Source organism: Macaca thibetana, chromosome 20, assembly GCF_024542745.1.
Source record: "Macaca thibetana thibetana isolate TM-01 chromosome 20, ASM2454274v1, whole genome shotgun sequence".
Classification (NCBI taxonomy): Eukaryota; Metazoa; Chordata; class Mammalia; order Primates; family Cercopithecidae; genus Macaca; species Macaca thibetana.
In genome coordinates, this window is record NC_065597.1 from 18,122,566 (window position 1) to 18,145,837 (window position 23,272).

General features: G+C 44.7%; 1 protein-coding gene and 1 pseudogene across 2 annotated transcripts in view; one reads left to right on the forward strand and one right to left on the reverse strand.

Moving 5' to 3' along the window:
• The window catches only part of GABARAPL2 (GABA type A receptor associated protein like 2), a 625,498-nt gene that overhangs the window by 194,392 nt on the left and 407,834 nt on the right, over nt 1-23,272 (forward strand). The window lies entirely within an intron of this gene.
• LOC126945089 (40S ribosomal protein S4, Y-like) lies at nt 18,287-21,652 on the reverse strand (annotated as a pseudogene).

Genomic DNA, 23,272 nt, shown 5'->3' on the forward strand with positions numbered 1-23,272 from the left:
GTTATTACCTTTCCTTTAAATGTTTACACTTTTATAAAAGTCAGATTTTTCAGTGGTCTCTCCATATATGAAGAATTTTTGTGTAACTCAAAGATATGCTTTTATAGACTTGATTTCAAAATTTATTTTTTTTTTTTGATATGGAGTCTCGCTTTTTCACCCAGGCTGGAGTGCAGTGGCCCTATCTCGGCTCACTGCAAGCTGCAACACCCGGGTTCACGCCATTCTCCTGCCTCAGCCTCCTGAGTAGCTGGGACTACAGGCGCCCGCCACTGCGCCCAGCTAATTTGTTTGTATTTTTAGTAGAGACGGGGTTTCACCATGTTAGCCAGGATGGTCTCAATCTCCTGACCTTGTGATCCGCCTGCCTCGGCCTCCCAAAGTGCAGGGATTACAGGCGTGAGCCACCTCGCCCGGCCTTGATTTCAGATTCTTAAGTTCAGCCGTTCCCTGTCAATCACAAATCATGTATTGGAAATTATAAATGGCAACCAAAAACTGGCTTTTAAAAAATATTTTTGGATATTATTAACGTGCTGTCACTATATATGAATTTGAGTGACTTTCTGAACAGATTTATCCAGAACATCCGTAGCCCAATAAGCTTTTGTCTAAGTTATCTTACCTACTCACAAAGGAGGGGAAAACATTTTCATATGCTGCTTTTAGAAATGTAAATTGTAACAGCCTCCTTAGAAAATATTGTGACTCTGTTTTAACATTAATATACTCTTCAACCTAGGAATCTCCTGGGAATCTATCCCTAAGGAAAAAAAAGTGCCAGTACTTAAGATTATATGTTTACCAATGTATATTGTATTTTTTGGTAAGGACCGAAAGAAAAAAGACCATCAGTAAGGGAATGGATGAATAAATTGTGGTAAAAACATACCATGACTGATGGTATTTCCTTGAAAAGAATGTATGGGAACAAACTCCAAACTCCTCTAGGTCAAATGAGGAAAGCAAGAGGTGAGAGAGAGAGTGTATGTGTGTGTGTAGCAGTTTTTATAAAATAAAGATAAACCCATATATATGTGTGTCTTTGTATATGATTTTATGGGCCTGGTGAACAGAATTCCTTCCATTTTTAACCTGTGGACCTCACCAGCTGTATCAGTGAGCGCTCTAGCAGTAAACTGAATTAGCCCCATATGAAAGGATAACTTGGACAATGAGAGAAGGATGATGGTAAGGAATCCAGAGACCAGCAGTGCCAGGAAGCTCTTGTCTCCGTATGGACAAAAGGAAGAAATGGTGTTGCAGAGCCCAGTGAGAGCCAAAAATGTTGTAAGGTCTCTTTCCTGTAAGAGATAGGAAAAATACAGAATAAAAAGAGAGTCTCTTAAGTGGATGTCGAAGCTCTAAAAAGATGCAGCTACTGTGAGAAACACAGAACTGTCAGGAAAGGGAGGGCCGGGGGAAGGGGGGATGGGGGATGAGCCTCAGCTCTTTATTGCTTCCTCCTGAAGATACCTCCTCGACTTAACCTGATCAGAAGCTCGGATGATGCTGTCCTCCTGGGATAAAGTAGGGTAGAAGGATGGAAGATGGACTAAGAGGGCAAACAGCACAACCAGCAAATTTCCCATCTCAGTTTCAGCCTTGCTGGTCTGACTGTAATGAGGCTTTCCCAGAAGGACCCTTCTTCCCCTATGGTCATTCTAAGTGGCAGCTAATTGTCTCATGCCTCTTACGCATTTAGAGGTAAGATGACTCTGAAACCCAATTTCAGAGGAAATAAAAATTCGGGAGTTGTCACAGGGTTAATATTTTAAGCCATAAAGCTAAATGAGATTACCTAGGAAAAAAGTATAAAGAATGTCAAGGACTGAGCCCCAAGCACTCAATCCCAGTATTTGCTGGGCAGGAACTGGCAAAGGAAACTGAGAAGGAACCAGCAGGGTTAGGGTGAAAACCAGGAGAGGGTGGTATCTGAAGCCAAGAGAAAAACTATTTTGAAGTAGAAGAGTGGCCACAATATCGAACACTAATCATTTTTATGAAGTTGGATATATACTGAGATTAACCATCAGTGAGGTCATTTTGATAAGAACAGTTACAAAGGAGTGGTCAGGGTAAATCAAGGAGGATTCAAGATCAAATTGGAAACGGGAACTGTGAATAAGGGGCAAAGTGTTAAGGACTGAAAAGTCTGAGATTTTGTCCTACTTGTAAGGTAACAAGCTACCAGTTTTCACAGATGCTGGCAGAAGACCTTGTGTTGACCTAGAATACACATTCACTGGGTGGAGTTACAGGAGAGGAGCTCCAAGTTTAGGGAGCCTAAATCTTAAACAGTGGTCTAGAAGTAAATCTGTCAAACCTTTGTCTGCAAGGAAGACACACTGGATGCTAAACCATTGCTCTGGAGAGCGTATTACCTATCTAAGGCTATTCATTCATCCTGAAAACAGCCTGTAACAAAAGCCATCACCATCTGTACTTGTAAGATAGGCGGAAACATGGAAAACCCATGGAGAATTGTCTCCCAACACAGAGAAATGGATGGGTAACTGAAGAGATAGGGGCTTTGGAGGATTTGGGTGTTTTAAAATATTAGAAATTCTAGGATAAATTTATATACTCACGGGAATGACTAGTAGAAAAATTGACACTCTAGAAAAGGAGGAGGAGAATGGACCAGAGCAGAGTCTGAGCAGGTGAAGACAGCGGGATCCAGGGTGCCAGTGAAGAGGTCAGACGGTGGAGCACCAACCAGGAGGAAGGCAGAGTGTGGACACAGAAGATGCGAGAGCTTGTGAGTGTTCTTGTCTGATTTGCATTTGCTCTGTTAAACTGAAAACATGGCTATTAGCTGAGAGAGAGGATGGTGGAGGTGGTTTGAGAGGTTTGGGGGATAGGGAAGAGTGAAAAAATTAAGGAAATGTACGATACACTAAAGGCCCACTTGAGGTTAGTGGTCATGAGTTTAACATCAATCATCAAGGTTGTATGTTTTGTTCCAGCCACATTCAGCAGAGTTGGATTTAGCCTGGATTGACTGGTGTGAAATATATGAACCATGGGACTTAAGCTGATGAGGTGAAGAGTCACAGCTTCAGGGAGGGAAATCAGAGTGAGGGATATTAGCAAGATGGCAGAATAGGACTTTCCAGCACTTGACTCCCTGCAGAAACATCAGTTTGAATAGCTTTCCATGCACAAATTTACCTTCACAAGAGCTAAAGAAATGAAGTAAGAGATCACAGCACCTGAGTATAGGATAGAAATAAAGGATGCGGCCAGGCACGGTGGCTCACGCCTATAATCCCAGCACTTTGGGAGGCTGAGGTGGGTGGATCACCTGGGGTCAGGAATTCAAGACCAGCCTGGCCAACATGGCAAAACCCCATCTCTACCAAAACTACACAAATTAGCCGGGCATGGTGGCATATGCCTATAATCCCAGCTACTAGAGGGGCTGAGGCAGGAGGATTGCTTGAACCTGGGAGGCTGAGGTTGCAGTGAGCTAAGATTGTGCCACTGCACTCCAGCCTGGGCAACAGAGTGAGACTCCGTCTCAAAAACAAACAAACAAAAGATGCATTGAAGAGGGCAGGAAGGACAGTGTTACGTTATTTTTGTTACCTCTTCCCCAACCCCAGGCACCACTGTGTAAACAGAGATAACGCCCCCATACAGGGGAAAGAGAAGGAAGTGGACACTGGACTTTGGCTCCATCCCTAGCACCAGCTCACCTGGGTAAAACTCAGTGCTGGGCAGGCCCCCGTTGCCCTAGACCCCAGGCCACTCACTACCCACAGAGTGAATTTCCAGGCCCACCCTACCATAAGGTTGAATCCCATAGCCCCAGGCCAGCAGAGCAGACTTGGTCTGCTCACCTCACCTCCAGATCAACCTCAGTGGGTCAGACTCACCCCAGCTTCAGGTCTGGTCCCACAGTCTGGGGTTCTAGGCCATCCCCAGGCCTGCAGATGCAAGGCTTCAGGCCTGTCCCGGGTCCTAGACCATTCCCGAGCCAGGTCAGCACCCCTGGCCTCAGGCTCCAGGCTGGCCCCTGCCTCACCTCAGTCTACAGGGGCTGACATGGTGCCAAGGCCTGCCCAGATCTACCCTGGCACACTGTACACAGCCTGGGGCCTACCCCAGCACCATGTAAACCCCCATGGAACCGGGCTTCAGGCCAACCCAAGAGGATACAGGTTCCAGGTTTACCTTCAAGAACCCAAGTTCCAGGGTTATCCCCACGTACCCAGTCAACAGGTCCACCCCAGTAGATCCAAGCTTCAGGCCCAGTTCTATAGACCCAAGCACCAGGTCTGGCCATCTGTTGATGCAGGTACCAGGCCAGCCTGGCTGAGGACTCCAGCAGCAAGCCCACTTGCAGATCACACCAGATCGCCTCTTCAGAATCTCAACCGGCTGACTGGTGAAGAGCTTTCCCAGACAAAGCCAGTTGGCAGACTGGAATACTTATTCCCTATTTCTTCAAATGCCCAGACATTAACACACTACAGCGATCAAGGACAATCAGGGAAATATGACCCTCTAAAAAAGGAACAAAAACACCAGTAATTGACCTTAAAGAAATTTAGAAGATTTGGGTGATGTATGAGCTGCCTGATAATTCAAAATAATTATTTTAAGGAAGCTCAGCATATTAAATTTTCTTATCTAAGAAAATAGAGAAACAATTTGATTAAATCAAGAAAATGACCAACATTAGAAACATAAATTATAAAAATAAATTCTGAAGTTAAATAATACAATTAATGACATGAAAAATGCAATAGAGAGCAGCAATAACAGAAGGTATCAAGCAGAAGAAAGAATCTGAGCTCAAAGACATTTTATTTGAAAATATCCAGTCAGAGGAGAACAGAGAATGAATGAAAAGACTTGGGATTTATGGAATAGCATCAAAAGAACAAATGTTTGACTCTCAGAAGTTCAAGAAGGAAAGAGAGACAAAAGGGCAGGAAGGTTACTTAAATAATAGGGCCAGAGTGGGGGTAGTTCACGCCTGTAATCCCAACACTTTGGGAGGCCACGGCAGGATCACTTGAGCCCAAGAGTTCAAGACCAGTCTGAGAAATACAGTGAAACCCCCATCTCTAGAAAAATACAAAAATTTAGCCTGATGTGGTGGTGTGAGCCTGTAGTCTCAGCTACTTGGGAGCCTGAAGTGAGAGAATCCCTTGAGCCCAGGAGGTTGAGGATGCAGTGAGCCATGATCATGCCACTGTACTTCAGCCTGGGTGACAGAATGAAACTGTCTCAAAAAAAAAAAAAAAAAAAATAATAGCTATAAAATTTTAAGGGATACACACTATAAAAAGATGTAAATTGTGACATTAAAAACATAAAATGTGGGAAGGGGTAAACATGTAGTTTGGTTTACAATCAAAGTTGTTATCTACCTAAAATAGCCTGTGATAACTATATTTTCTGTAAGCCTCATGCTAACCACAAAGCAAAAATCTATAGTAGATACATAAAAGATTTTAAAAAAGAAACCAAAGCATACCACAAAAGAAAATCACCTAATTACAAGACAGCAAAAGAGAAAGAAAGGAACGAAGCATCTAGGAAAGAAGCAGTTAACCAAATGGCAGTAGTGGGTCCTTGGCTATCAGTAACTATCTTAAATATAAATGGATTAGGCCGGGCACAGTGGCTCACAGCTGTAATCCCAGCACTTTGGGAGGCCGAGGTGGATGGATCATGAGGTCAGGAGATCGAGACCATCCTGGCTAACACGGTGAAACCTGTTTCCACTAAAAATACAAAAAAATTAGCTGGACGTGGTGGCGGGCGCCTGTAGTCCCAGCTACTCGGGAAGCTGAGGCAGGAGAATGGCACGAACCCGGGGGGCAGAGCTTGCAGTGAGTGGAGATCATACCACTGCACTCCAGCCTGGGCAACAGAGCAAGACTCCGTCTCAAAAAATAATAACAAATTATATATAAATGATGGATTATTCATATAAATGGATTAAATTCCTTGGTTAAGAGTGGCTGAGTAAAATTTTTTAAAGGCCCATTTATATGTTGCCTATAAAACTCACTTCACCTTTAAGGTCATATATATACTGAAAGTGAAAGGATGGAAAAAATATTCCATGGAAATGGAAACCGAAGGAGTAGGGGTAGCTATACTTAAATCAGATAAACTAGATTTTAAGTCAAAAATTGTGACACAAAGGTCATTATAAGATATAGGTGTCAATTTATCAAGAAGATATACCTCTAAATTTATATACATTCAACATCTGAGCACCTAAATATGTAAAGCAAATAATAGATCTGAAGGGAGAGAGAGACTGTAATATAATATCAATATGAGACTTCAGTACCCCACTTTCAGCAACAGAGAGATCATCCAGACAGAATCAGTAAGGAGATGTAAACTACAGCTTAAACCAAATGAACCTAACAGACATACACAGAATTTCCATCCAAAAGCAGCAGCATGCACATTCTTCTCAAGCATACAAGGAACTTCTCTAGGCTAGGATGTACATTAGGCCACAAAACAAATCTTAAATGTAAGAAGATTATAATTATATCAAGTATTTTTTTCCTACCACGATAGTATAAAATTAGAAGTCAATACAGGAAGAATTTTGAAAAATACACAAATATGTGGAAATTAAACAACATGCTCCTAATCAATAGATCAGAGAAGAAATTTAAAAACATCTTGAAACAAATGAAAACAAACACAACATACCAAAATTTATGGGATTTGTAGTCAGCTGAGATCGCACCACTGCACTCCAGCCTGGGCAACAGAGGGAGACTGCATCTCAAAAAAAAAAAAAAAAAAAAAAAATGGGATTCACTAAAAGCAATTCTAAGAGATGTTTATAACAATAAATGCCTATATCAAAAGAGAGCAAATAATATTACACCTCAAAGAACTAGAGAAAGAACAAAGCCCAAAGTTAGAAGAAAATATCAGAACAGAAATAAATTATTCATAGATTTATTCATTCATTTCTTAGAGAAAGACAGCAGGAAAAAACCTTAAGAATTGTTTAAGATAAAATTGGGAAACTTTTAGGTAAAATAAGAAAAAAGACGACTCAAAATCAGAAGTGAAAGAGGAAATGTTACAACTGATACCACAGAAATACAAAGGATAAGAATACCATGCACAATTATACATCAACAAATTAAAGAACCTAGAAGAAATGGATAAATTCCTAAACACATACAAACTACCAACAATGAATCATGAAGAAACAGAAAAACCAATAATGGGCTGGGCATGGTGACTCACACCTGCAATTCCAGCACTTTGGGAGGCCGAGGTGGATCACTTGAGGTCGGGAGTTTGAGACCAGCCTGGGCAACATGGTGAAACCCCATCACTACTAAAAGTATAAAAATTAGCCGGCCGTGGTGGCGCACGCCTGTAATCCTCACTACTCGAGAGGCTGAGGCAGGAGAATTGCTTGAACCCAGGAGGCAGAGGTTGCAGTGAGCTGAGATTGCGCCACTGCACTCCAGCCTGGACAGCACAGTGAGACTCGGGGGCAGGGGGGTGGGGAAGGCTAGACACAGTGGCTCATGCCTGTAATCCTAGCACTTTGGGAGGCGGTGGCAGGCGGATTACCCGAGTTCAGGAGTTCGAGACCAACCTGGCCAACATGACGAAACCCTGTCTCTACCAAAAATACAAAAATTAGCCGGGCATGGTTACGGGCACCTGTAATCCCAGCTGCTTCGGAGGCTTAGACGGGGAGAATCACTTGAACCTGGGAGGCAGAGGTTGGGGTGAGCCAAGATTGTGCCATTGCACTCCAGCCTAGGTGACAGAATGAGACTCCATCTCAACAACAACAACAACAAACCCAATAAGAGGCTCGATTAAAGAAAAGTCCATCAAAGAAAAGCACAGGACTTAATGGTGTCATTACTGAGTTCTGCTTAACATTTTAAGAACTAGTACCAGTTCTACTCAAACTCATCCAAAAAAATTGGAAAATAGGGAGCACCTTCAGACTTATTTTATGAAACCAGCATTACCCTGATACCAAAGCCAGACAAGGGCACTGCAAGAAAAAAAAAATTATAGGCCAATATCCCTGATGAACATAGATGCAAAAATCAACAAAATAGATGCAAAATCAACAAAATACCAGCAAACCAAATTCAACAGCACATTGAAAGACAGTTCACTATGTTCAAGTGGGATCTATCCCAGGGATGTAAGGATGTTTCAACATACACAAGTCTATAAATGTTATCTACCACATTCACAGTATGAAGGACAAAATCTATTTTGATCACCTTAATAGATGCAGAAACAGCATTTGACAAAACTCAACATCTTTTCATAATAAAAACTCTCACAATAGGTATAGAAGGAATGTACCTCAGCACAAGGCAGGCCGTATATGACAAGCTCACAGCTAACATACTTAATAGTGAAAAGTTGAAAGCTTTTTATCTGGCTGGGTGCAGTGGTTCACACCTGTAATCCCAGCCCCTCGGGAGGCCGAGGCAGGCTGATCACTTGAGGTTAGGAGTTTGAGACCAGCCTGGCCAACATGGCGAAACCTTCTGTCTACTAAAAATACAAAAATTAGCTGGGTGTGGTGGTACAGCCCTGTAATTCCAGCTACTCGGGAGGCTGAGGCAGGAGAATTTCTTGAACCTGGGAGGCAGAGGTTTCAGTGAGCCAAGATTACACCACTGCAGTCCAGCCTGGGCAACAGAGTGAGACTCTGTCTCAAAAAAAAGAAGAAAAAGAAGAGAAAAAGGGAAAGCTTTTCATCTACTTTCATGAACAAGACAAGAATGTTCACTCTCACTATTTCTACTCAACATAGTATTGGAAGTCCTAGCCAGAACAGTTAGGCAAGAGAAAGAAATGAGGCTTCCAGATGGGAAAGAAAGAAGGTAAATTGTCCATGTTTGCAGATGCTATGATCTCATATAGAAAACAGAGTCCACCAGAAAACTTTCAGGACTAATGAATGAATAAAGTTGCAGGATAAAAAAATCAGCATACAAAAATCAGTAGTGTTTTATGGTACAATGACCTATCTATACAAGGAATCAGTAAGACAATCCCATTTACAACAGCTACAAAAAGTTAATGAATGAACCTAGGAATGAATTTAACCAAGGAGATGAAAGACTGGTACACCAAAAACTGTAAGACATTGATAAAAGAAACTGAAGATACAATTAAATGGAAAACTATCTTGTGTTTGTGGGTTGGAGGAATATTGTTAAAATGCTCACACTATCCAAAGCAATCTACAGTTTCAATGCAATGCCTTTCAAAATTCCAATTATATTTTCCACAGAGATAGAAAAACAATCCTAAAACTTGTATGTAACAACAAAAGACCCCAAATACTCAAAGCAGTCTTGAACAAAAAGAACAAAGCTTGAGGCTTCATACTACCTGCATTAGTACATTCTCACACTGCTATAAAGAACTACCTGAGACTGGGCAATTTATGAAAAAAAGGTGTAATTGACTCACAGTTCCACAAGCTTAACAAGAAGCTTGACTGGGAAGCCTCAGGAAACTTACCATCATGGTGGAAGGCAAAGGGGAAGCAAGCACCTTCTTCACATGGTGACCAGACAGCATGCTAGCAAAGGGGGAAGTGCCACACGTTTGTAAACCGTTAGATCTCATGAGAACTCACTATCAGGAGAGCAGCAAGGGAGAAATCCACCCCCATGATCCAGTCACCTCCCACCAGGCCCCTCCTCCAATTCGACATGACATTTGGGGGGGGACACAAATCCAAACCATATCACTACCTGAATTCAAACTACACTACAAAGGTATAGTAACCAAACAATATATTAGTATCAAAACAGACACATAGACCAACAAAACAGAATAGAGTTCCCAGAAATAAATCCACGCATTTACAGTCAACTGATTTTTGACAAAGATGCCAAGAATACATAATGGGCAAAGGACAATCTCTTCAATAAATGCTGGACATTCACATATAAAATAATGAAATACAGAAAAATAAACCAAAGACTTAAATGTAAGACCTGAAACTGTAAAACTACTAGAAGAAAGCAGGGATCCGTGACATTGATCTGGTCAACGAATTTTTTTTTTTTAATCTGACTTCAAAAGCACAGGCACGGCCGGGCGCGGTGGCTCAAGCCTGTAATCCCAGCACTTTGGGAGGCCGAGACGGGCGGATCATGAGGTCAGGAGATCGAGACCATCCTGGCTAATACGGTGAAACCCCGTCTCTACTAAAAATACAAAAAACTAGCCGGGCGAGGTGGCGGGCGCCTGTGGTCCCAGCTACTCGGGAGACTGAGGCAGGAGAATGGCGGGAACCCGGGAGGCGGAGCTTGCAGTGAGCTGAGGTCCGGCCACTGCACTCCAGCCCGGCGACAGAGCGAGACTCCGTCTCAAAAAAAAAAAAAAAAAAAAAAAAAAAAAAAAAAAAAAGCACAGGCAACAAAATCAACAACAGACAAATGAGATTACATCCAACTAAAAAGCTCCTGCACAGCAAAGGAAACAATCAACAGAGTGAAAAGATAGCCTTTGGAATGGGGAGAATTATTTGCAAATCATAGTCTGATAAGGGATATCTAAAATACAGGGAACTCAGACAACTCAATAGCAAGAAAACAAATACCCCAAGTAAAGAGCAAAGGACCTAAATAGACACTTCTCAAAAAGAAGACATACATGTGCCTAACAGATATATGAAAAAATGCTCAGTGTCACGAATTATCAGGGAAATGCAGATTAAAACTATAATGAGGTATCATCTCACACCTTGTTAGAATGGCTGTTAGCAAACGATGAATGAAAGTGTTTGTGGGCCAGGTGCAGTGGCTCACACCTATAATCCCAGTAGTTTGGGAGGCCGAGGCAGGTGGATCACCTGAGGTCAGGAGTTTGAGACCAGCCTAACATCGTGAAACCCCGTTTCTACTAAAAATATAAAAAATTAGCCGGATGTGGTGCCCTGCACCTCCTGTAATCCCAGCTGTCAGGAAGCTGAGGCAGGAGAATCACTTGAAGCCGGGAGGCGGAGGTTGCAGTGAGCCAAGATCACGGCATTGCTCTCCAGCTAGGACAACAAGAGCAAGACTCCGTGTCAAAAAAAAAAAAAAAAAAAAAAAAAAAGTGTGTGTGATGATGTGGGGAAAAGAACTCTCACAAAGTTATTGAGAATGTAAATTAGTACAGCCATTATGGAAAACAGCATGGAAGCTCCTCAATAACTTAAATAGAACTACCATGTTATCCAGCAATTCCACTACTGGGTATCTATCCAAAGGAAATGAAGTTAGTGTGTCAAAGAGGTATCTGCACTCCCATGCTCATTGCAGCATTATTCACAATAGCCAAGGTATGAAATCAACCTAAGTATCCATCAGTGGATGAATGGATAAAGATGACGTGGTCTACATACACAATGGAATACTACTGAGCTTTAAAGAAGGAAACTCTAGCCAGGCGCAGTGGCTCATGCCAGTAACCCCAGCACTTTGGAAGGCTGAGTCAGGGAGATTGTTGAAGTCCAGGAGTTCGAGACCAGCCTGGCCAACATGATGAAACCCTTTCTCAAAAAAAAAAAAGAAAAAAGCAAACAAAAAAAATTAGCCAGGCACAGTGGCACGTGCTTGTAGTCCTAGCTACTTGGGAGACTGAGGCAACAAGATCATTTGAGCTTTGGATACAAAGTTGCAGCAAGCCAAGATTGCACCATTATACTCCAGCCTAAGTGATAGAGCAAGACCCTGTCTCAAAAAATAAAGAAGGAAGCTTATTTGTAACATAGATGAACCCTGGAGGACTTTATGCTAAGTGAAATAAGCCTGGCATGGAAAGACAAATACCACATGATCTCACTTATATGTGGAATCTAAAAAAGTTGAACTCATAGAAGCAGAGAACAGAATAGTGATTACCAGGGGTTAGGAGTGTGGGAGGGGATAAGAGATGTTAGTGAAAAGATACACAATTTCAGTTCAATAGGAGGAATAAATTTAAGAGATCTATTAAGAGATGGGGTCTCACTACATTGCCCAGGCTCATCTCAAACTCCTGGGCTCAAACAATTCCCCCATCTCAGCCTCCCAAGTAGCTGGGACTACAGGTTGTATCACTGTGCCTGACTGTAATGTATTCTTGAAAAATCACCGAGAGTAGATTTTAAATATTCACACCACAAAAATACATGTAATACAAATGCAAATTAGTGTGATTTAGTCATTCTACAATGTATACATTTGTAAATATCATGTTGTATACAATAAACACATTTTTTTTTTTTTTTTAAAGACAGTCTTGCCCTGTCACCCTGGCCGGAGTGCAGTGGTGCAATCTCGGCTCACTGCAACCTCTGCCTCCCAGGTTCAAGCGATTCTCTTGCCTCAGCCTCCCAAGTAGCTGGAACTACAAGCGTGCTCCACCGTGCTTGGCTAATTTTTGTATTTTTAGTAGAGATGGGATTTCACCTTGTTGACCAAGCTGGTCTGGAACTCCTGATCTGCGGTGATCCACCTGCCTTGGCCTTCCAAAGTGCTGCGATTACAGGCATGAGCCGCCACAACTGGCCCCAATAAACATAATTTTGGAAGTGAGTTTTTAAAAGTTAATTAAAAACAAATCTAAAGAACTTGAGGGGATAAAGGAGTGTGAAAAGTGGTAGAGTGAAAAGACTGTATGTTTCCGTGGGGTAGGATTATTAGGGTACTAAAAATCTGGTTGAATGTGGAATGCATGAAACAGATTACGAACAGGTTGCTATTACTAGTAACAAGATAAATATGTTTGAGAATAACTGGCTGGCCGGGCGCGGTGGCTCAAGCCTGTAATCCCAGCACTTTGGGAGGCCGAGACGGGCGGATCACGAGGTCGGGAGATCGAGACCATCCTGGCTAACACGGTGAAACCCCGTCTCTACTAAAAAAAAAAAATACAAAAAACTAGCCGGGCGAGGTGGTGGGCGCCTGTAGTCCCAGCTACTCGGGAGGCTGAGGCAGGAGAATGGCGTGAACCCGGGAGGCGGAGCTTGCAGTGAGCTGAGATCCGGCCACTCCAGCCTGGGCAACAGAGCGAGACTCCGTCTCAAAAAAAAAAAAAAAAAAAAAAAAAGAATAACTGGCTGAAGGAGGGAGGAATACAGGCTCATTGGAAAAGTGGAGATCAAGGAACTGAAAAGCCAAGTATTAAATCTACATAAACATTAAAATTATCAAAAATTCAGATGGTAGGCCGGGCGCGGTGGCTCACACCTGTAATCCCAGCACTTTGGGAGGCCGAGGCGGGCAGATCACAAGGTCAGGAGATCAAGACCACGGTGAAACCCCGTTTCTACTAAAAATACAAAAAATTAGCCGGGCGCGGTGGCTCACGCCTGTAATCCCAGCACTTTGGGAGGCTGAGGCGGGCGGATCACAAGGTCAGGAGATCGAGACCACGGTGAAACCCCGTTTCTACTAAAAATACAAAAAATTAGACGGGCGCGGTGGCGGGCGCCTGTAGTCCCAGCTACTCAGGAGGCTGAGGCAGGAGAATGGCGTGAACCCGGGAGGCGGAGCTTGCAGTGAGCCGAGATTGCGCCACTGCACTCCAGCCTGGGCGACAGAGCAAGACTCTGTCTCAAAAAAAAAAAAAAAAAAAAAAAAAAAAATCAGATGGTAGTGTTAGAGTGGGAACTAAAATTTAAGAGATCCAGGGATCAGAAGATGACTGCTTTAAGTATTAGGTGGTATAGTCTGATGGCCTGAGCGTCCATGCCAAGGGGTTTCAGAGAAGATGAAAGGAGAATGGTCTTTCTCCTTTCAGCCAGAAGGACATCTTCCCCTCCCAGGCCCAGTGGTAAGGGTGAAGTAGAAAAGTTTAGGGAATGTTCATTAATACACAGGGAATTCTGGCCAGGCGCGGTGGCTCACGCCTGTAATCCCAGCACTTTGGGAGGCTGAGGCTGGTGGATCAGTTGAGGTCAGGAGTTCGAGACCAGCCTGACCAAACAGTGAAACCCCGTCTCTACTTTAAAAAATATAAAAATTAGTCAGGAGTGGTGGTACATGCTTGTAGCCCCAGCTACTCAGGAGGCTGAGGCAGGAGAATCACTTGAAACCGGGAGGCAGAGGATACAATGACCTGAGATCACGCCACTGCACTCCAGCCTGGGCAAGAGAGCAAGACTCCATCTTTTTTTTTTTTTTTTTTTTTTTTTTTGAGACAGTCTTGCTATCGCCCAGGCTGGAGTGCAGTGGTGTAATTTCGGCTCACTGCAACCTCCGCCTCCTGGGTTCAAGCGATTCCTCTGCCTCAGCCTCTCAAGTAGCCAGGACTACAGGCACGCACCACCACGTCCGGCTAATTTTTGTGTTTTTAGTAGAGATGGGGTTTCACCATATTGTTCATTCTGGTCTCTATCTCCTGACCTCGTGATCCACCCACCTTGGCCTCCCTGAGTGCTGAGATTGCAGGTGTGAGCCACCGCACCCAGCCCAAGACTCCATCTCAAAAAAAAAAAAAAAAAAAAAAATATAGGGAATTCTGCTTGTAACCCTGTGGTAAGTTTCAGAGGGCAGAGGAAGATCTCTAGAAGTTGGGGAAAGGCAAAAGATGGAATCACAAAGGGATATAAGTAGAGGAAGTTTAGAGTGGCGTCAGGCAGGGGGTGACCCAGAAATCCTGAGCCTCTTATAACTGAGCAAATAAGGACAAAAGCTTTAATGAGATCAGACCCGATAGTCTCAGAAAATGGTGGAGAAGCTGGAGTCTTGGGAGGAGAGAAAGGTAGGCATCTTGCCAAGAACACCCAGAGTTCTGGGCCCTTCTTCACTCCTGCTAATAGAAATGTGGAAGCCTGGGGAGGTGGGTCTGACTTGGAGCACTTGAGGCTCCTTCTTGATCCTTGGTACGAGGTCATACGAGGAATATTTGAATACCATATGGTTCCTTGCATATGGTAGATACCATAGAGCTTGTAAGAGTGAAAGTAGTCAGACTAATTGTGTTGACCTGGAAAAATGTTTGATAGAGTTTTAAAAACAAGTTGCCAAAAATGTGTGTACACACACACAGACAGTTGGCTTTCTGTATCCATGGATTCTGCATCTGAGGATTCAGCCAACCTTGGGATGAATATTCAGGGAACAAAGAAAAAAATTGTTGGTTGCATCTGTACTGAATATGCACAGACCTTTTGTCATTATTCCCTAAATAATATAATGACTGTATAATATTTACATTGTATTAGGTATTATAAGGACTAGGGATGATTTAAGATATACAAGAGGATGTGCGTATGTCACAAATACTGTGCCATTTTCTATTAGGGACACTTTAGCTTCTGGATTTTGGTATCTGTAGCAGGTCCTGGAACCAATTCCTTGTGGATTATCAAGGGACATATACACGTGTATATGCATACACAGAGGGGGAGAAATGAGAGGGAGGAAGGAAGATGTGACAACATACAATCGGCAAATCTAGACGAAGAGTGTATGGATGTTCATTATGTAGTCTCCTCTGTAGAAAATTCTAATTTTCTAATTTTGAAAATGTGGAAAAATGTTACAAGATATTATGTATAGCTTTTTTATAGAATATATATTTATATACATATGGATATAAACTTAGACAAAAACCAGGAAGTATAACTGCCTGACACGTTCTCCTTGCCCACAGGCCAGATACAGCCCATTTATCAAGACAGGGCAATTGTAATAGAGGGAGTTTAATTCATGCAGAACTGGCTGACCAGGACCGGAGTTTTACTACTCAATACGGTCTCCCTGAAAATTTGGAGACTCAGGTTTTTTTCAGGATAATTTGGCGGGTAAGGGGTCAGGGACTGGGGAGTGCTGACTGGTTGGGTCTAGAGATGAAATAAGGGGTCAGCGGGCAAGGTGGCTCAAGCCTGTAATCCCAGCACTTTGGGAGGCCAAGGCGAGTGGATCACCTGAGGTCAGGAGCTCTAGACCAGCCTGGCCAACATGGTGAAACCCTGTCTCCACTAAAAACACAAAAATTAGCCAAGGCTTGGTGGCTTGCACCTGTAATCCCAGCTACTCAGGAGGCTGAGGCAGGAGAATCACTTGAACCCAGGAGGCGGAGGTTGCAGTGAGCCAGGATCATGCCACTGAACTCCAGGCTGGGCAATAAGAGTGAAACTCCATCTCAAAAAAATAAAGAGGTCAAAGTGGGCTCTTGCCATCTTCTGTTCCTGGGTGGGATCACGAAACTGGTTGAATGACATGACCAGATTACCATTCTGGGTGGCACTAGCTGGTGCATCAGAATGCAGGGTCTGAAAGATACGTGAGCACCAATCTTAGATTTTACAATAGTGATGTTATGGGGAGATTTGCGATCTTGTGGCCTCTGGCTACAAGATTCCTAAACCATAATTTCTAATCTCATGGTTAATTTGTTAATCTTACAAAGGCTGTCTGGTCCCCAGGCAAGAAGGGGTTTGTTTTGCAAAAGGACTGTTGTCTTTGTTCCAAAGTTAAACTATACATTGCAGGTCAGGCACGGTGGCTCACACCTGTAATCCTAGCACTTTGGGAGGCCGAGGCAGGCAGATCATGAGGTCAGGAGATTGAGACCATCCTGGCTAACACAGTGAAACCCCATCTCTACTAAAAATACAAAAAAATTAGCCAGGTGTGGTGGCAGGTGCCTGTAGTCCCAGCTACCTGGGAGGCTGAGGCAGGAGAATGGCACGAACCCGGAGGCCAGAGCTTATAGTAAGCAGAGATCACACCACTGCACTCCAGCCTGGGCAACAGAGCGAGACTCTGTCTCAAAAATAAATAAATAAAAATAAATAAATTCCTTCCAAAGCTAGTTCAGCCCATGTGCAAGAATGACCAAGGGCAGCTTGGAGGTTAGGAGCAAGCTGGAGTTGGTTAGGTTAGATCTGTTTCATTGTCATGATTTTCTCACTCATAATTTTTGCAAGGTGGCTTCAGAAGGACTTGGAGCAAGCCCTAACAGCGTTTACCTCTGGGATAAGGACCTTTAGGTTTTAAATAGATTAGAGCTATAATGGTGACTTCTACATTGACATATTTTCTAATCAATATTTGGAAGATAAAAAAATCAGTACAAAATACTGTACTCTATTAGCTCAGTTTTCAGATAAAGACTCCACACGTATACGGAAAGTAAGCGACGAGGAAGGGGTGTTCTGTGGGGGAGAACAATTATTCCAAGAGATGGCTCATGACAGATAACCTGCTGGCATGTTCCCGAATACCTCACTCCCTGTGTAGCCCAGCAGCATGTCATGCCTGCACAACCCAAGACTTCCCTCTAGCCCCTGCCTCTTTGCAGACAGCCCCTCCTCTGCTGGGCTGCCCATTGTACGCTTGCAACTTACCTTCGTGCTTTCCCTCTAATAAATCTGCCTTTTTTCTCCCCCATGACTGTCTTAGTAAATTTCTTTACCGCCTGCCACACCAGCCATAGCCTGTTGCACCCGCGACATTTTGGTGGCCCGTATGGGAAGTGCTCGGGGACTGCTTCGGGAGTCCTCCCCTCCTGTGTCCCTTTCTTCTCCAACTCCAGCCTCTCCGTGGACAGCGCCCGAGCCTGGAGACAGCTGAAGGCCCCCAGCCAGGTCTACTCCCTAATGCATCAGAAGGTCCCGGTGGAGAGATGCCTGATTCAGTAGAAGTTTAGAGGTTTGCCTTCCTTTTCAGTCTTCCAGGGGACAAATTCTAGTATCCCTCTGACAATTCATGCCACTGGCTAGGGCCACTCCTTTGTGTAGCCTGGAGGCCAAGGGGTAAACAGGTTTGGCTACCTTGCTGGGAAGGGAGGAAGGCCTCTCCTATCCTTTCTAGCCAAAAGTTCACAATCCCTACATGTAGTGCCATTGGCAGCGGAAGCTCAACCAGGGCAAACCTACACACATTTTGGGGAACTCAGAGCCCCCCTTTCTCATGCTAAATTCTCCCGTGAAGACAGCAGCCACGCTGCTCCGGACCTCTTAAGCCAGGTGATCCCAAACAGCACCAGGGCTAATTCAACAGTTTCACCTTCAAATGATGCTGCGGATGGAATATCGGTCTCCCCAGTGATGCCAGCTGCCTTTACAAGGCATCTCCCCTGGATGCAGCTGGACATCAGTTTCACCTTGACAGGCTCCCCTTCTCCAACAAGTCCCTTTCTCCACCAAGAGCCAACATCCTAGGCCTCACAACCCGGGACAGTGACCCACAGGGTCTCCTGACAGACCAACAGGCATAGGTAGGGTCAACTCTACGCCTCAGGCCAGCAGGAAGTAGCTGCAAATGAAACTGCCACCCCAGTGCCAAAGCTTTGGCATTGTTCAGTTAGGGGGGAACGTGGAGTCCTGGTAAGCTATGCCAGCAACAACAGGAAAGGGGTCCCAGGTGAGGGAGAGCAAGTATTCCAAGAGAAGGCTAATCAGACAACCTGTAGACACAACATCCCATTCGTTCCACATGCGGCCCCTTCCAACATGACCCTGTAAGACTTCCCTCAAGCCCCTGCCTCTTTGCAAGCAGCCCCTTCTCTGCTGTGCTGCCCATTGTACCCTTGCAACATGGCTTCCTACTTTTGAGAGAGGGTTTGGCTCTGTCACCCAGGCTGGAGTGCAGTGGTACCATCTCGCCTCACTGCAACCTCTGCCTCACAGGTTCGAGTGATCCCCACCTTAGCTTCCCAAGTAACTGGGACTGTAGGCACCAGGCACCACTCCTGGCTAATTTTTAAATTTTTGGTAGAGGAGGATTTTGCCATGTTGCCCAGGCTAGTCTCGAACTCCTGAGCTCAAGTGATCTGCCTGCCTCCACCTTCTGAAGTGCTGGGATTACAGGTATGAACCACCATGCCCAGGCCATATTCTTCCTCTAATAAATCTGCCTTTCCCCACAACTGTCTTGGTGAATACCTTTATTGCTTGTGATTCTAGCCCCAGCCAGTCACACCCAAGACAATATGTGTATTTGTATATATTTACATTTCTAGATATGCCTCCAGTTATTAAACATTTAATAATGACGTAGTGGCTGACACCTGTAATCCGAGCACTTTGGGAGGCCAAGGCAGGTGGATTGCTGGAACCCAGGAGCTCGAGACCAGCCTGGGCAACATAGTGAGACCCCCATCTTTACAAAAAATACAAAAAATTAGCCAGATGTGGTGGCTCATGCCTGTAGTCACAGCTACTCAAGAGGGTGAGGTAGGAGGATCACTTGAGCCCAGGAGGCAGAGATTGTGCCACTGCACTCCAGCCTGGATAACAGAGTGAGAATCCCATCTCAAAAACAAAATATAAAAACATTTAAGAAAACTTTGTGCTGTGCAGTCTGATGTATTTTTCACCTACATTCTCCTGCTTTAAAAGGGTAATTTGTACATAAAAACCACTCCTAGGATGAATTCTCCTAAGTGGAGAATATAATTGCCATTAATTCCAGTGGAAAAATTTGTATGCACACCTTAGTCCCTAAACACACACTCATTTATCCTAAAATACCATAAACCCATTAAAATGGACACAGATAATTGACCTCCACTAACACAGCACAACATAAGCAAGGTCTCTTAATTACCCTATAAAATGGCTGTCTACATACATTAAGCTGCTCATGCATTGCTATAAATACCTGAGGCTGAGTAGTTTATAAAGGAAAGAGGTTTTTTTGTTTGTTTTTGTTTTTTAAGATGGAGTCTCACTCTCACCCAGGCTGGAGTGCAGTGGCATGATTTCAGCTCACTGCAACCTCAATCTCCCAGTTTCAAGTGATTCTCCTGCCTCAACTTGCTGAGTAGCTGAGATTACAGGCACCCACCACCATGCCCAGCTAATTTTTGTATTTTTAGTAGATACGGGGTTTCACCATGTTGGCCAGGCTGGTCTCGAATTCCTGACCTCAGATGTTCCGCCTGCCTCAGCCTCCCAAAGTTCTGGGATTATAGGCGAGAGCCACCACACCCGGCCAAGAAAAGAGATTTAATTGGCTTGTGGTTCTGCAGACTGACCTCTGTTCAGCTTCTGGGGAGGCCTCGGGAAACTGACAATTACGGCGGAAAGTGAAGGGGGAGCAGGCACATCGTGTGACAAAATTAGGAGCAGGGTGAGGGGGTGCCACACACTTCCAAACAACCAGCTCTCACAAGAACTATCTTGAGGACAGGACCAAGCCATGAGGGGTCCTCCCAGCAGGCCCCACCTCCAACATTGGGGATGACATCTCAGCATGAGACTTGGACAGGGACAAATACCAAACTATATCACTACACTTCTCCAGGTCTTTCGGAGCTGCATTGTACACTTGAGACTATACTACCAAAGAAAGCATATTTGACATCCGTCGTTCACATAAGAGAACGCTTTATACAAAAAGGTAAAGTAATAGAGGCAAAAAGTCAATGGAAACAATGCAAGGAGTGCCAGGGTTGTCAGTATAAGCTAGCAAGTTACAAATGCTGAGAACTTCACACACCCCACTCTACGACTAGGAAGGTGACCACAGGGGTTACTCTTATCTCAGCTGCATGTTCCCAAGGCTCTAAAAATCCAGATATCTTTTTTTTTTTTTTTTGAGATGGAGTCTTGGTCTGTCACCCAGGCTGGAGTGCAGTAGCACAATCTCAGCTCACTGCAACCTCCCTCTCCCAGGTTCAAGTGATACTCCTGCCTCAGCCCCCCCAAGTAGTTGGGATTGCAGGAGTGTACCACCACACCTGGCTATTTTTAGTAGAGATGAGGTTTCACCATGTTGGTCAGACTGGTCTCTAACTCCTGACCCTCAAGTGATCCACCCACCTCTGCCTCCCAAAGTGCTGGGTTTATAGGAATGAGCCACCACACCTAGCCTCTGATCAGAACTTTTTTTTTCTTAGAAACAAGAATTCACTATTTGAGGGAAAAAAAAAAAAAGATATGCTGCTACTGCAATTTAGCCACCGCTGTTTGGTGGCTAGCCTCTTCTCTCTCTTCAGCAATAGTAAGTCGGATGCCCTCTCTCTTGGGCAGGGAATTCCAAGGTTTACTGCCATTGCCAATGACAAAAATGTTGGACAGCCTTGTGGCAAAGCTGTTGCCATCAGCGTCCCTCACATGCACATTGAGCGAACCAGCATGTCTTTCCCTGTTGGTGGTCACACCAACACGACTGAGGCTGGCTCCACCCCATCACCATACAGACACTGCCTGTGTGGAATTTGATTAAGTTGATTATCTTGCCAGTCCCTAAATCAATCTTCACAGCGTGGTTCACCTTGATGAGAGGATCTGGGTAGTGGATGGTTCCAGTATCATGAGTCACCAGGTGTGGGATTCCTTTCATCCCCACAGTGCTCTTCCTCCCTTTGCACAGGTTGTACTTTGCCTCTTCCACTGGGATGCGGTAAACAGCAAAACAGCCCTTGGTGTCATAGACCAGGCAGAAATGCTCCCCTGTCTTCTCGATACCAATGACATCCATAAATCCAGCAGGGTATGTGATAGCCACTCGAACCTTGCCATCAATTGTGATGAAGCACTGCATACGTATCTTCTTTACCTCATCTCCAGTCAACGCGTACTTGAGTTTATTCCTGAGGAAGACGATCAGGGGAAGACATTCCCTAAGCTTGTGGGGATCTGTCGATGGACGAGGTGCAAATACACCTGTTAGTTTGTTAGGCATCAGTGCTTCCGCACTGCAACACACTTCAAGTGCTTCTTAGGGCTCTATGGTGAAATCCTGAGACAGAAGATCACAGCTCTTTTTAAGTGCCTTGTAATCCTCATAAACCACAGTGCTTTTAGATGAAACTCCTCTTAAAGACAAGTTCTTGCAGCCTGGGCATATCTCAAGATGTAACTGTACTTCATTTAATCCTCACACAAGCCTGGGAGGCAGTGGTTTTTGCCTTACTGGTGAGGCAGCCAGCCAAAAGCAGCAATGCCAAGAACAACAAAACCCAACTCATCAAGTGTATTTCCAGTTGAGACCTCTTCCTGTTCGACTCAGTCCATGCTCACTGTATTTGGCCATACAGCCCATTTTTATCCTGGTATTTTAGAGATTTTTTTTTTCCACTTGATAGATGTTTTTCATAACCAAACTGCAGGCCTGGCGCGGTGGCTCAAGCCTGTAATCCCAGCACTTTGGGAGGCCGAGACCGGTGGATCACGAGGTCAGGAGATCGAGACCATCCTGGCTAACATGGTGAAACCCCGTCTCTACTAAAAAAAAAAATACAAAAAACTAGCTGGGCGAGGTGGCGGGCGCCTGTAGTCCCAGCTACTCGGGAGGCTGAAGCAGGAGAATGGCATAAACCCGGGAGGTGGAGCTTGCAGTGAGCTGAGATCTGGCCACTGCACTCCAGCCTGGGTGACAGAGCGAGACACCGTCTCAAAAAAACAAAACAAAACAAAAAAAACATAACCAAACTGCATATTGGGTTATGTCTTTATTTGTAAGTCTGAAGTTGGGACTCACCTATTTTGGCCTCGGGCTGATGTGGCTGAATCTAACTGGCCTCCACGTACTGTTGGTAAATCCAGGACAAGTCAGAAGGGGAATGAGGCCAGGGAATCCCAGGCTGCAGGCATAAGACTTGCAATGGTGTAGAAATAAGATGCTAGGGGTCCCCAGCGTGGGTGACAGAGGGATGTTGTGGGAGGTAGATGGAGGCTTAGCTGGTGCCACACATTCACCACCCTTGGCCACAGTCTGCCATTGTTACCTCCAGTTGTGTGACTGACAGAGCCCTGCCCCGCTAGGAGCTGGCCTGGGAAGTCAGGGGCCTGTGGCATCCTGAGACCTCATTTGGGTATAGTTTCTCTTGGCTCAACTGCCCATCTCATGGTCCTACTGGCCCAAGTAGGACTAGACCCTTAGGACCTGGTCTCCACTAGGAGGCTTCCAGCTTCACACTCTGTGCTCTGGTGTTTTGAGAGGGAAGACACCCATGAGCCTGTCCTACTGAGCCATAACCAGTGGGACGCTTCCAGGACCCCTCTGCTTGATGCTGCAGCTCTCAGCTCATCGTTAGTGGCCTTCTTGGCCTCAGATCTCCTCTCCTCCTGGCCCTGGAGGACAATTTTTTTGTTTTTGTTTTTGTTTTGGCGGGGGTGGGAGATGGAGTCTTGCTGTCACCTCAGCACTGGAGTGCAGTGGCTCACCGTAACCTCCGTCTCCCAGGGTCAAGTGATGTTCTTGCCTCAGCCTCCTGAGTAGCTGAGATTACAGGCACACACCCCCATGCCCGGCCAATTTTTAGTAGAGATAATGTTTCACCATGTTGGTCAGGCTGATCTCCAACTCCTGACCTCAAGCGATCTGCCCGCATCGGC